This window comes from Orcinus orca, chromosome 1 (genome assembly GCF_937001465.1).
Source record: "Orcinus orca chromosome 1, mOrcOrc1.1, whole genome shotgun sequence".
In the NCBI taxonomy this organism is placed as follows: domain Eukaryota; kingdom Metazoa; phylum Chordata; class Mammalia; order Artiodactyla; family Delphinidae; genus Orcinus; species Orcinus orca.
This window is the reverse complement of record NC_064559.1, coordinates 129,458,169-129,472,452: the sequence shown is the minus strand read 5'-3', so window position 1 is coordinate 129,472,452 and position 14,284 is coordinate 129,458,169. Positions and strand designations below refer to the sequence as shown.

Sequence of the window (14,284 nt, the reverse complement as noted above, 5' to 3'; positions counted from 1 at the left end):
TATACCATCCCTGTAAATAAACTGTATAGGCATAATTATAACAAAAGGTGTACAGGACTTGTTTGCTGAAGACAACAAGACACTGATGAAAGAAATTAAGGAAGATGTAAATAAACGGAAAAACATACCGTGTTCACAGCTTCGAAGACCCAACCCAGTAAAGATGTCAATTCTCCCTAAATTGATCTATAGGTTTAACACAATTTCTATCAAAACCCCAGCAAAATTTGTGTAGGTTTTAACACGATTATTATAAATATAGGTGGAAAGGCAAAGGAATTAGAATAGCTGAAACAATTTTAGAAAAGAAGAATAAAGAGGAAGGAATCACTCCACCCAATTTTAAGATTTACTATGTAACTACAGTAATCAAGACAATGTGTATTATGGAGGAATAAATACCCACACCAATAAAACAAAATAGATAAGCCAGAGATAAATCCACACTAGTACAGCCAACTGTTTTTTTTTCCCCAGTGAATATTTTTATTATTTATTTAATAGATCACCAACTTCATCTCCCTCCCTACCAACAATTGGCATTTCATTTTGTTTCCATGCTGAGTGGTGAAACAATGACAAAGCTAATCAGAATAAGCTACTTCATAAAGAGAACTAAGCTAACATACCTCACTTTCCTTTAACAGGCATAATATAAATACATGCACTCTAGAATGCACAATGGTTTAGTCTCTAAGAAATTCAAATGGGAACTTGAAGAATGTAGGCAAATCCAGGGTGCGGTAAAGGTGAGCTGAGATGCTGTACAACTGTTTAAGGGTTCCTGGCGCTATATCTCTTGGCCACTAGCCAAATCTTGACATGGGGGAAGATATTAGCTAATGCCAAGTGGAGATGCAGGAAGCACTAAGTTGACTTAGGGGCTATGCACAGGAACCAAAAGGCAGGAAAGTACTAAACATTGCTGAGAGCATCCACCACCCCAGGAAGGACTTCACCCTCCAGGAGCTCTAAGCTGGCCCCACCTCCGGTGCTCACATGACTGACTTTATCCTCCGTGTTCCATTTGGCACAGCAAGTAGCAGTGTCTCCCCCACCTATGATGGTGATGCAGCCCCTGGAAGTGGCTTTCACCACCTCACCCATGAGGGCTTTTGTTCCTCGGGCAAAAGCTTCCCATTCAAACACGCCCACACGTCCATTCCACACGGTCTGCTGAGCCGGAGCAACAGCCTCAGCATACTCTTTGCTGCTCTCAGGACCGCAGTCCAAGCCCATCCGGCCAGCAGGTATACCAGAGGGCACAGTGGGGCCGGTCTTGGCATTCTCATCAAACTTATCAGCAGTGACAAAGTCAACAGGCAAGGTAATCTGCACACCATTCTTCTCAGCTTTGGATATCAGGTCTTTGATGATCTTGGATCCCTCTTCGTCAAACAGAGAAGTGCCGATCTCCATGTTGTTGAGCACATTAAGGAAGGTAAGGGCCATTCCACCACCAATAATCATCTCACTGACTTTGTCCAGCATATTATTGGTCAGCTGGATCTTGTCTGCAACTTTAGCTCCGCCCCACTTTAGATGGCCAGGAAGGGTCGCTCTGGGCTCTCCAAGGCCTGGGCAAAGCAGTCCAGCTCCTCCTTCATCAAAATACCTCCAGCCTTCTCTGGCAGATTTACTCCCACCATGGAGCTGTGGGCTCGGTGAGCAGTGCCAAAAGCATCATTGACATAGACATCCTCTAGCTTGGAAAGAGAAGCTTGGAAGGCTTCTATTTGGGCTGGCTCAGCTTTAACCGTGTTCCCAGAAGATCTTTTCCCTTCCCTTCTTCCTCCACATGAAAGCAAAGGTTCTCCAGCAGGATGACAGACCCAGCAGCTGTGTCCACACAAGCTTTCTCCACTTCTGGGCCCACGCAGTCCTTCAAGAACAAAACATCCTTGCCCAGCAGAGATTTGAGTTCTACAGCAACTGGTTGCCAGGAGTACTTGTCAGCCACGGGGACACCATCAGGCAGGCCCAGGTCAGCCAACTGATTTTTGAAAAAGGAGCAAAAGATACGCAATGGAGAAAGGATAGTTTTTTTAAAACAGAAAACGCTGGAACAATTCAATATTTATAGGCAAAAAAAAAAGAACTTTGAAACAAACCTCACACCTTATACAAAATTAACTGAAAAATGACCATAGATTTAAATGTAAAATTATAAAACTTTTAGAAGAAAACATAGAAAACCTTCAAACCTAGAGAAAAATGAAGAGTTCTTAAACGTGACACTACAAGCACAGTCCATAAAAGAAAAAATTAAGTTGTACTTCATCGAAATTAAAATCTTTTTTTCTGTGAAAGACCCTGTAAAGAGGATGAAAAGACATGCTATAGACAAGTAGAAAATATTTGCAAACCGCACATGTGGCCAAGGGCTCATGTCTAGAACACCAAGAACTTTCAAAACTCAACACTAGCCAGGGGTTGGGGGGGCGGGGGCTGGTGACTATAAAGGTGTAGCACCAGGGATATCTTTGTGGTGACAGAACTCTTCTGTATCTTGACTGTGATGGTTGTTATGTGGATTTACACATGTGAAATGATTTTGTAGACTCATATGTAAAACAAAGGAAATCTGAACAAGATCTGTGCCTTTTACTAATGTCAGTTTCCTGGCTGTGGTATTGTCCTGTAGTTATGTAAGTATTACCACTGGGGGAAATTGGGTGACGGTACACACAACCTCTCTGTACTATTTTTTGCAACGTTCTTCGAGTCTATAATTATTTTCAAATAAAAAGTCTTTAAAAATGGTTGCCTGGATGGTCCTTACTGGTTGATAACCCTCAGGATAACTGTGACTTTCCTCTCCCACTGTAGACAGAAGATCTTCACAGGGACGGACTGAGGCTTCTATCTCTTTGTGACTTCCAATATGCTGACCACAGATGCGTTCAATATGTTTCTAAATGACGGCTGTCCTTGACCTCCTTTGGTTCCCTCCTCCTACTGGGATGTCTGCCCCCATGCCTTTACTTACAACTGCCTGAGGTTTCCATCAGCCACGCCCTGATGAGCCCCACTTGTTCCAGATTCTTCAGATCCCTCCAGTGACAGTGGGCTAGTCCAAATGAATAGTCCATTCTGTACTATTCTACACCTTCCAAGGGAGGGAAGTTCTTTGAGGTGGGACCTCCTTCTGTCATGTGCACCCCTATATCTCCATCCCCTAGAATGGTGCCCAGAATAGCAGGGACTCGGAAAATATTTATGGACTGAGGGACTGACTATCCATTAAACAAATATAAAAATGAAAAGAGCAGAAACAATCTTGCATGCCAAATTAAGGAGCAGGTCTCCAGGTCTCTCCCTAGGAAGGAGGCAGCAACCTCCTTTACAGGCATGTGTCTTATTCAAGGCCACCTAACACACATTCAAGGGCCACCTTGTCTGCAGCAATTGCTCCCTCAGGATTCCTACAAATACTGCAAAGAAGGGGCACTGGGCAGCGCCCTCTGTTGAATTCTGTTCAAAAGCATCTACTGAGCCATACTGCCTGCAATGGGGATTCAGAGGTGAGCAAAGCCTGCTTCCTGCCCTGAAGAAGTTCCTGGTACAGTTGGGCGAGACAGACAGGCAGACAGATCATTCCAATAGGTGAGCCCAGGGTGCTAGGCCAGTGAGCAGAGTGGAATCCCAATCTAGCCCAGGGGTGACAGGGAAGGTTCCCCAAGGCATAAGACAGATGGGGATATGGGCAGATAATCACCCGAGAGCACAGTCTCTGTCAGGCTCTGGGCTAAACACCTCGGTGAGCCCTCTACCACACCAAAAGGAAAGTTTACTCTTTCTACTCACCTGAATCTGGAGAACAAGTAGCATTAGGCAGCTAAGAGGAAGGGAAAGGGTGCTCCCAGGCCAAGACAGCATCATGAGACAAGGCAGGGAGGTGTGCTCCACCATCCGGTGGGGCCCGCCAGCACAAATCGCTTGTATCACTGGTGACAACTTGACTGTGATTAAGGAGGGAAAGGAACCAGAAGTAGTTGACAGGAGCCAGACCCTGGAAACCTTCGTTTGCTGCTCCCACGAATGCCAATGGCCTTCAGACTGGGCTCTGTGGAAGCCTGGCAATCGCGGGGCTAGGCCACGGTTGCTGCAAATGTTTGGTTCAAATTTCGTTCAAATGTTTTTAGGAGAATGTTGTAGCAGATGCTGTTGGTGCCCTGCCCATACCTCGTGCTCCTTACCATTTCAGGGCACACCTGCACATTCTAAAGGGCCAGCTCTTGCATTTCTTTGACTGAGAGTTTTCTCTGACCACCAGGGTCCACTGTGCCCGGCCGCATGGCTGGTTGCCCACACCGCACAGCCCTCAAACAATGCAGTTGGTTATAAATTACCAGCTTCATTTCCCCACAGGAGAAATAATACTGGGCCACGTGCCCTATGCTGGCTCCCAGAGTTCCCTGGTGGCATTACGCTCTGTTTGTTCATGGTGGAATTTACTCGATGATCTTCCCTTTATTGGCTGCCTTCCGTCCCCATTCTCATACCCCCAGCCCCTGCAGGAGTCCTGGGAGCTCTTCCCAGATACATAGCTTCATTTAAATCCTTGTGTCAAGGTCTGTTTCTAGGGTAGCCCAAATTAAGACACACTCCCACACACACACAGAATGTCTCTGGTAGGATTAAAAGAAACTGGTAACAGTGAAGAAAAATACTGGGGAGAACAATACTGGTTGAGGATGAGGTGGAGGGAGATTTATTTGTCACTAAATATCCTTCTTTTACCTTTTGGCTTTTGGACTCTGTCCATGGATTTTTCTTTTTTAAAAAAAAAGCTACCCAAAATATGTACTTTAAATCATTAAAAAATCAACTGTAATTTTATATCAACATAGTCACAAGTGCTTTATATCAAATGCTAACATATCAGAGACCACAAATGCACTAATACATGTCGCTGGGCAAATGCTCTTTGATACCGTAAGAATTGATCTTTTCTTCTGATTTGGTTCATGATTTTGAATATTTAATAAAGGTGTCACTGATTAGAAAGACTGTAGCTCTTTACGGGTGATTTCTTAAAATCCAGGTCTGTGTATGCCCTCTTGCATCAATTTGTACAGATACATGACCATGGTAAACTGAATAACCAAATGCAGGCTGACAAAACCTAGGTGATCATATTCACTCCCTACTGCGTAATGGTTAGCTGTGCAGTCAGGATAATACTGCATGAGCACCTATCTTAAATTTGAGCTACTTCTGATGTGAATTTCGCATTTAACATAAGCAATGAAAGCAGTTAGATATTGTTCATGATTCAATATTAGGCTCAACATTTTCTCCTACTCTGCATTCAAGATCTTGGATTTGTTTAATTAAGAGCATCCTGAGATGGCAAGGCAAGTTGTGTAAAAATAAAACAGAAAAATGTTGCTAGTTTTATTACTTATATCTTGAGCCAAACTTTCTCAACACTGGGCAACAGAAACAAATACAGGAATAAATTGGATGCTGAGGCTGATCTAAAACTGCAAGTGCACCATAATCAAAAAGTCTACAAATAATAAATGTTGGAGAGGGTGTGGAGAGAAGGGAACCCTCCTACACCGTTGGTGGGAATGTAAAGTGGTGTAGCCACTATGGAGACCAGTGTGGAGGTTCCTTAAAAAACTAGAAATAGAGTTGCCATACGATCCAGCAATCCTACTCTTGGGCACATATCCAGACAAGATGAAAACTCTAACTTGAAAAGATACATGCACCTCATTGTTCATTGCAGCACTTTTTATAATAGCCAAGACATGGAAGCAACCTAAATGTCCATTGACAGATGAATGGATAAAAAAGATGTGGTACATGTATACAATGGAATATTACTCGGCCATAAAAAAGAATGAAATAATGCCACTTGCAGCAACATGGATGGACCTGGAGATTATCATACTAAATGAAGTAAGTCAGACAGAGAAAGACAAAGTATATGATATCACTTATAGATGGAATCTAAGAAAATGATACAAATGAACTTATTTACAAAACAGAAATAGACTCACAGACACTGAAAACAAACTTATGGTTACCAAAGGGGAAAAGGGTGGGGGAGGGATAAATTAGGAGTTTGGGATTAACAGATACACACTACTATAGATAAAACAAGGACCTACTGTATAGCATAGGGAACTATATTCAATACCTTGCAATAACCTATAATGGAAAAGAATCTGAAAAAGACTATATCTATATCTATCTATCTATCTATCTATATATGAATCACTTTGCTGTACACCTGAAACTAAACTAACATTGTAAATCACCTATACTAATTAATGAATTAAAAAATAAAAACTGCAAGTGCATCCATGACCATAAATGTCAAATGTTTATGCTTTTGAAAATAGCCTCATTATTCAGAGTGGCTGGCTTTAGAGCAAGCAAATGTTATAAACATTTGCCTGTAAAGTACATGTCTACCAATAAAATAACTTCCCATCTTTCTTCTACTGGTGTTCAATGCAATACTTTACTTGAAAAACAAGTTACATTTCCGGATGTTTGGACCTCTGATGTGGATAACAGCGACCAGTGGAGGCTCCTGGCTGGACCAGGGCTGTGGTCAGATGCGTGTGTTTCAGGCAGGCCACCCCAAAGGGAGAGGGGGTTTCAGGGAGTGAGCCTGCAGTCCTCCGCATCCTGGAAAAGCACCTGGGAGGTAGCGGGAAGTCAGGCTGGAGACTGATTTGGCACTGAAAGCTTGACAGAGGGTGGTGATGTCTCTGGTGTGGGTGCGACAGTCCAGGGAAAATACATTGAATAACAAGAGAAATAGTCACGTGTAAGGCCTGAGAAGCAATGCCATGGCGTCATCGACCTGTCTCCCCACAGACATAAGCACTGACTTCACAGCCAGACCAAAATCACCTCCAGGAGTAGGATTTTGGATTCAACCTCCTTGAATAAGGAGGCCCTAAAATAAAACTGCATATATAGCAGCTGTGCTATAAATGCTTCTTGGTTGATTTATTCCAAAACACAAAGGATTATATTACAACAAGAGTCCCATTCAAGGGCTTCCCTGGTGGCGCAGTGGTTGAGAGTCCGCCTGCCGATGCAGGGGACACAGGTTCGTGCCTCGATCCGGGAGGATCCCACGTGCCGTGGAGCAGCTGGGCCCGTGAGCCATGGCCGCTGAGCCTGTGCGTCTGGAGCCTGTGCTCCGCAACGGGAGAGACCACAACAGTGAGAGGCCCGCGTACCACCAAAAAAAAAAAAAAAAAAGAGTCCCATTCAAACAAATTAATCAAAATTTCCTTATCATATCCAAACTTGCTTAAATGTCTCTATCTAGACAAAGATAGCAATTGGCACTTTAAAGAAAAATTATTATGTTTTTTTTTTTAATTGGGAAGGGTCTACATACACCAGCTACTTTTAAATGGGATCTTTTCTCATCAATGAATGAAAGAGAGAGAAAGAAGAGAGGGAGGGAGGGAGGGAGGAAGGGAGGAAGGAAGGAAGGAAGGAAGGAGGGGAGGAAGGAAGGAAGGAAGGAGGGAAGGAAGGAAGGAAGGAAGGAAGGAAGGAAGGAAGGAGGGAAGGGAGGGAGGGAGGGCATAGTTCGTATTTAACCAGGCCCCGCAGAAGCCACATCACGCAGAGGAACGTAATGAACACTCCCCCAAACATCTTGGTTTCTTTCCCCACTGCTAATAGTTCATAACTGGTCTCTGAATAATTCCTTTCTTCACTCTCCCCGCCTGCTCCACTCCTGTCCCCAGCCCCTTCCTGGTTTCCAAAGCAGAGCCTGGGCCTCCCTGGGTGGCTGGCGCTCACCAGCCAGCTTAAGAGAGTCCCCCAGCTCATCTTCCCGGACCCAGCCCCGTGCAGCTACTCCCTGAAGGGTCACAGTGGGGGGCCTGGAGGAGGACCCCAGCCTCCTTTCATGTTGAGTGTGTGCTTGCCCTCCTGGTTTCTTTTCCTGGATGGGGACAGAACCACAAAATCAGAGAAATGTCCTCTGCGGAGACGTGATTCCTGTCCTTCCCCTCCTAGGGGGGCTTCCCTGCCACCCTCACTGTCACGGTCATCCCTGCTGGCTGGACTCTGACCCATGTGGCCAGGCTGGGGACACAGTAGTCCCTCAGGTCCTCTCTCTGTCCCCATTGCTATCTGTGCAAACACTGGTTAAGATGGATGTCACGGGAAGCTTGGACCAGAAGAGAAGTCACAGAAGGGCAATGCTGTAGGGGAGGGAGAGAGGGAGGAGGGTGCTGCCTTGGGGTGAGTGGGGCCCTCCGGAGCCATCCCAAGCACAGGCCTTGGGTCCACAGCTCCACCATCGGGAAGTTAAGGAACCTAAGCTTCAGGGGCCCTCGCTTGCATTTCCAAAACCCTGTGCTTAATTTCATATTTGTAATTTCATATTTTTCCTTAAAGAAGGCATTCCCACATTATGAAGACTTCAAGGACTCCCAAACCAGAGCCAGCCCTTGCCACCAGCTGATTCGGAACCACTTTCCTCCTGCTGCCACCTGCCAGGATTGCTCTCCACACCTGGCCACTGCTAGTTTCCCAAATCACTACTTCCCCCACTCACTGGGTTCTAGGCACTGGTCTCCTGATTGCTTGAACACACCAGGCGGTGGTCAAGGCATCAGGGCCTTTGCACTGGCTGTTCCCCCTTCGTGGAATGTTTCCCAGCTCCCGTCCCAGGTGCTCACCTCCTTGGTGTTGACTCAGGTGGTACATTCTCTGTGGACCTCCCCGTGGAACCTGCTGCTCCCTTCCCCCTGCACTCACCCTTACCCTCTTTACCATGCTAATTTTCCACGTCATTTGTCACCTGTTTACACATTTCAGAATCTAGTTATTTACTTTTTCTGTCCCCCCTACCCTCCCCACACTAGAATGGAAGTTCCATGAAGGAAGGGAAATTCAGTATTGGTTTTGTTCATTGGTGAGTTCCTAGCACCTAGTACATAGTGCATAGTAGTCACTTGGTTATTATTTGTCTTATAAATGCATTAAGTTGCAGAGCCTGAGGCAAGGACCCTGCCTGCTGTAGTTGGGGGCTGGCTCTGGCCAAATGAGAGAAGGTTGTTTCTCAGAGGTGACTTGGCTTTATGGGCTGGGCCAAGGCCCGGGCCCACAAGCTGAGGTCATGGGCACCAGTACATCCTGAGCCTGCCTGTCTGCTGCAGGAGGCATCGTCTGGCCCTGGACAGTGCTGCCACCTAAGAATGAGTGTTCCCCAGAAACAGTGAGGCTACGATGGGGAGGGGCTGGAGCGTGTGTGTCTCATCGGGGCTGGGAACCGGGGGACTTCCAGGAGTGTGTCCACTCCTACAAAAGTACAGCCAGTTACCAATATAGCAAAGTGCAAAGATGTTTATTCAGAGCTGGCGCTAATTTCCTGCCTTCGAACATCTGGCAGACACCTGCTGGCCTGACTGCGGGGGGTGCAGTGGTGGAGCTCCCAGGAATGAGGGCCTTGTGTCATTTTAACCCCCACCCCGAGGACACATCGCTGAGTGGTATTTGATCCTGGCGCCAGGAAAAGGGTGTGTGTCTATGAGGTACAGGGAGTGGGTGACACCAAGATGTCCACAGAGCCCATGATCCCCAGTCAGCTAGTCAGGACACCCTCCCCCGTGTCATGCAGACAATGCGATGACACGATCTGGGCTTTATATAGCAGTTGAGGGTTGCCAAAGCTTTTGTCATAGCCTCTTTCATTTCGTGGTCATCCAAACCTGGAAGAAAGACAGACCAGGAAACACCATCTTGTTTTCCACAGGAAGAACGTGCAGCTGTGTGGTTAAGGGGTGCGGGGGTCACAGAGCCAGCACACGTCAAGACCAGACAGGTTGCACCCTGTCCTGTGTGCTCAGCGACAGGGGCCTCTGACGCTCTGGGTTTAACACTGGTGGCAACTATATCCCAAAACCTCCAAGCCACCTGAGTGCAGAGACTTATCCCTGGGGCTGCATGAGGGGTGAGTCACGCCACAGGCAGAAGAGCGACACTGGCCTCTCAGCACCCAGAGCACACCCGCCAGCTATTCTCTAATCTCTAATGGGCCACAGTGATTACCAAAAAAGAACAAAAACAAAACCACTGCTGCTTTTTAGAAAATGGTCAACAACTGAGAGTCAGTAAAAATTGAAGAGGCAATCATGGGGTGGGGGGGCGTAATTTCATGATCAGGAGGAGCATGGCTGTGATGGCAGGAGCACTGGCAGCTGTTTTCTCTTCTGCACTTGCCAGGGGTCAGACCTGGCGCTACGTGCTTGACACGTATCTCATTTACACCTCCCAACTGCTCCACGACTGGGTAATATTGTTATTACCATTTAACAGATAGGGAAACTGAGGCCTAGAGATGCATTCCGTGCTTAAAGCCTTACAAGTGTTAAGTGGTGGAGCCCAGACTCAAATTTTGAGTCTGTGGCAAAGCCTGTGTTCTCAAAGTCTACATCGTATGCATGGTATGGCCCCTCCGTGCAAAAGTCTTCTAGCAGCTGCATGGGCTCCCACACTTCTGAAGTCACCCACAGATGAGAGCGGTCTCAGACTGCATCCTGTCTCTTCTCTCAATTCATTCTGTCTGTCTGTCTCTGTCTCTATGTCTCACTCTGTCTGTCTGTCTCTGTCTTTCTCCTACCCTCCCCTCTCCCCACTCTTCCCCCTCTTATCTCAGGGCCTTCTTCTCTTACCTTCTCTTTCTTGGGCTGACTGGAAAAAATCAAAATTCTCTCTCCTGATCATGCAGAATAATCCATTCATTCAACAGATGGCTTGGGGTGACTGTTTTGTGCCAGGCCCCGTTCTAGACACTGGGCACATGGCAGTGAACAAAACTGATGTGAATCCCTGACTTAATGACGTGATCGTGCTTGTGGAGAGATGGACAGAAGACACATATGTGAGGGCAAGTCAGGCAGGTGCTGCTGAGGGGGAAATAAGGCAAGGGGAGGTGGAAGGTCGGGATGGGGCCATGCTTTGAGACACAGGGACGAGGGGAGGCCTCCCTGAAGACAGGGCATCTGGGCCAAGGCCAGAGTCCAGTGAGGGGGGAGTCATGTGACTGACAAACATCCCCAGTGACGGGAATGAGCTTGGCATTGTCACCAGATTTAGCAAAAAAAGAAAAGAGAAAGAAAGCAAAGTTTGGACATTCTGTTAAATTTAAATTTCAGATAAGCAAGGAGTAATTTAACTTGGGACATACTTATACTAAAAAATCATTTGTTGTTTATCTGAGACTGAAATGTAACTGGGAAACCTGTATTTTATCTGGCAACCCTAGCCTTGGATGTTTAAGGAGCAGCAAGAGACCAGTGTGGCCAGAGTGGAGGCAGCAAGGCAAGGATGGAGGAAGGTGACGGAGGGGGAAACTGGCAGAGGGGAGGGTGGTTGAAATTTCATACCCAGAGAAGCCATCTAGATATGCTTCCAGATTTTCCAGTGCAATTTTCTCCCGGCAGTTCATGAGAAAAACGTGTGCTAAGAGCTGTGAAAGAGGAGATGGGAGAGAACGCGTCGCAGGGGGAATTAATCTAGCCTGGGTCATAAAGATGTTTATGTCTGCAGCACCTGTTCTCCAAAGAAGGTGAAACCCTGGGAAACCCCCAGCATCAACGTGATGTTGGTCTTTTATCCAGCACAGAAGCTGGATCCCGAGCAGACTAACTGAAGGGGACGGCATAGGGTGTGAGCTGGGAGCCCAGAGGTGAAGTCGTAGAAGGTCTGGGGCCTCCACCCCTCCCCTCATGATGGGTGGGGAGGTGGAATTGCAGGTCAGCCAGGCCTCCTGGGCCCCTGGTGGCTGTGGGCAGCCAGGAGTCGAGCACTTGCCGTGGGCGGGAGCAGCTGATTTGGGTATCTGAGCTGGGAGGAAACCTTTGGGACTGAGCTGAGCCATAAGTATTAAGGCTGAAAACAGAAAACACCCTTTGAGGTTAAAATGTAAATAACCCAAGGGGCCTCATCCTGGCTGACTCCGGGAGATAGATCAGAGTAGATATTTCAGGGAAATTCCACTGTAAACCCAAATACCTACTTCACAGATAACCTTGAGAATCAAATGAGGTGATGGATGTAAAGCACTGGGCTTGGCACCTATGACATTAAATATTCGATGTCCCTTCTCCTTCCTGACAAAAGGAGTTACCTCCCTTCCCAAGTCCTGGGACCTGCGTGGACCTTGAGGGCCTCACAAAAATAAAAAACAATGAAACTAATGTTGGATCCCGGGCAGCCTCGAAGCTCAGCACCACATCTGGATCTCTTCCCTTTCCTGTAACAATCCTCATGTGACCCCATGAGATTAAAGAGCATGGCACACAGCGGCTGCCTGATACATTTTGCTCAGTGAATAGCATGGAGATAAATGGCCTCCTTCTTGATGTTCTCCTGTAGCTGGATTTCTCACATTCAAACCATCAGAAAAGGAAGTAGAGCCGCCTGCGTGGGGCTATTAGAGAACTAAGAGCAAGCTGTCCCCTCCCTTCCCAGTTCAGGGACATTGCTTCATTGCCCTAGTGAAAGGCAGGCCAGGGAAGCCACGGGGGCGGCACCGCAGTTGCCTTATAAGGACATTCACCAAGCCTGCCAGGTGTGTCATCCCGAAGTCCAAGGGGAGGCCGGTGACAGCCCCAGTGAGCCAAGGCTGGGTGAGTGAAGCAGCCTCAGAAAGCCACGCGGGTGGCAAGTGAGAGTTTTCTCACTTCCCTCCCCCCTTACATGTTTCCATATGTTTTAAATTATTATCTCATTTACCTTGGCAATTGAGAAAAGGATTTCCGAGTTAAAAAAAAAAAAAAGGTTCTCATAAGCTATCACTTCAGTAGTGAAGGAAAGTCTCTCTCTACTTTTTTGGGAGGTGTGGGAAACAGGGGTTGGCAATGAAATAAAGAAAATGAAGGTCTGGGGAGAGATCCCCTTGAGAATTAACACACAGCAGCACCTCCAAGACAAGACAATGTCCACAGTGATAGAGAACCTCAACCACAAGGGCGGCCACAGGGAGACCCAGGCCCCTCCTGTGGTCTCCCAGCAAAGACCAGCCAGCGATGGGTGGTCTCGGAGAAAAGTGGGGCTTTTGAAATATACTAAGGGGAACGAAGGAGCAGTAGGCCTGACCAGAGGTGGCATACAGTCGTAGTTAAGAGATTGGATTTTGAAATCATACAGATCTTGACTTTGCCCCTTTAGCTGGGTGAACTTGAGCAAGTTCATTAATCTTTCTAAGTCTTACTTGCCCCTTGTGAAGTATCTGTTCATTTAACAAACACCTACAAAGCATTCCAATGCTTTACATTAACTCCTCGAATTTTCATAAACAGCCTGTGAAGTAGACCCTATTATTATCCCCATTTTACAGATGAGGAAAGTAACCTGCCCAAGGTCACACAGCCAGTCATTGGCAGAACCAGAATTTGACCCCAGATAGTTGGGCTCCTGGGCCTGTGCCCTACAGCCCTAAGCTCTGCTGCTGAGAGTTTATTCAGCACCTGGGGTCGGGGAGCGGCGAGTTCTAGAGGATTCAGTGGACCTGGTAATGTAAGACCTCTCACCACAGTGCCCTGCGCATGGTAGATGCCCAGGGAATGTGACCTATTATTACCCCCCACCCCGTTAATCTCCCCGTTAAGTAGTGGGAGATTACCCAGAGCAGACTCTGAGAGGAAGATTCTAAGGGCAGTGGTTTAGTAAGACCGGCCCTGGAAGAAACTGATAGGAGAGTGAGGGGAGCAGGCCATGGAAAGGGAAGGACCCAAGGTTGTGAGATTTCAGGTGGAGTCTCACAGGGGAGAGACTTGTGAGTTTGTCCCCATCGAGGCAAGGAGCTGGACTTCATGCTCACAAACTCTGTCAGCCCTTGGCTAAGGGGGGCCCTGAGGAAATGGAAACTCCCAGGCACCTCTGGGCTCTGCACCTGTGGGCAAAGCAGTGTAGTTACCAGGTGGCAGTCTTCCAAAGAGAGTGGCTGGTGTGGGACGATTAGAAGCAAAGCAGCCCCCCACTCACCACTGCAGTTGGTCCCTAGGTTGGAACTGATATTCATCATCTCCTTCCTCCACCATTCTTTCTAGATTTCCCCCACTCTCCACCAGCACTTCTACTGGTCTAGGTGGCTTGTTTGCTGAAATGGACAGACATTTATCCCTGAAGAGTCTGAACCCTTGGTTACCATGCTCTTATCAGTTTGTAGTTGCAATAATTGCCCACCTGCAGCTAAACCTGGGCACCAAGATATGGTCCCAATAAATCCTCTAATTTCCAAACCTATTCCTTCCTGGCCCCATGATGCAGCAGCAAGCCT

General features: G+C 47.1%; 1 pseudogene; it reads right to left on the bottom strand.

The window, feature by feature from the left end:
- Positions 1 to 258: 258 nt before the first annotated feature.
- The window catches only part of LOC101270914 (phosphoglycerate kinase 1-like), a 70,218-nt pseudogene continuing 56,192 nt past the window's right edge, over positions 259 to 14,284 (bottom strand).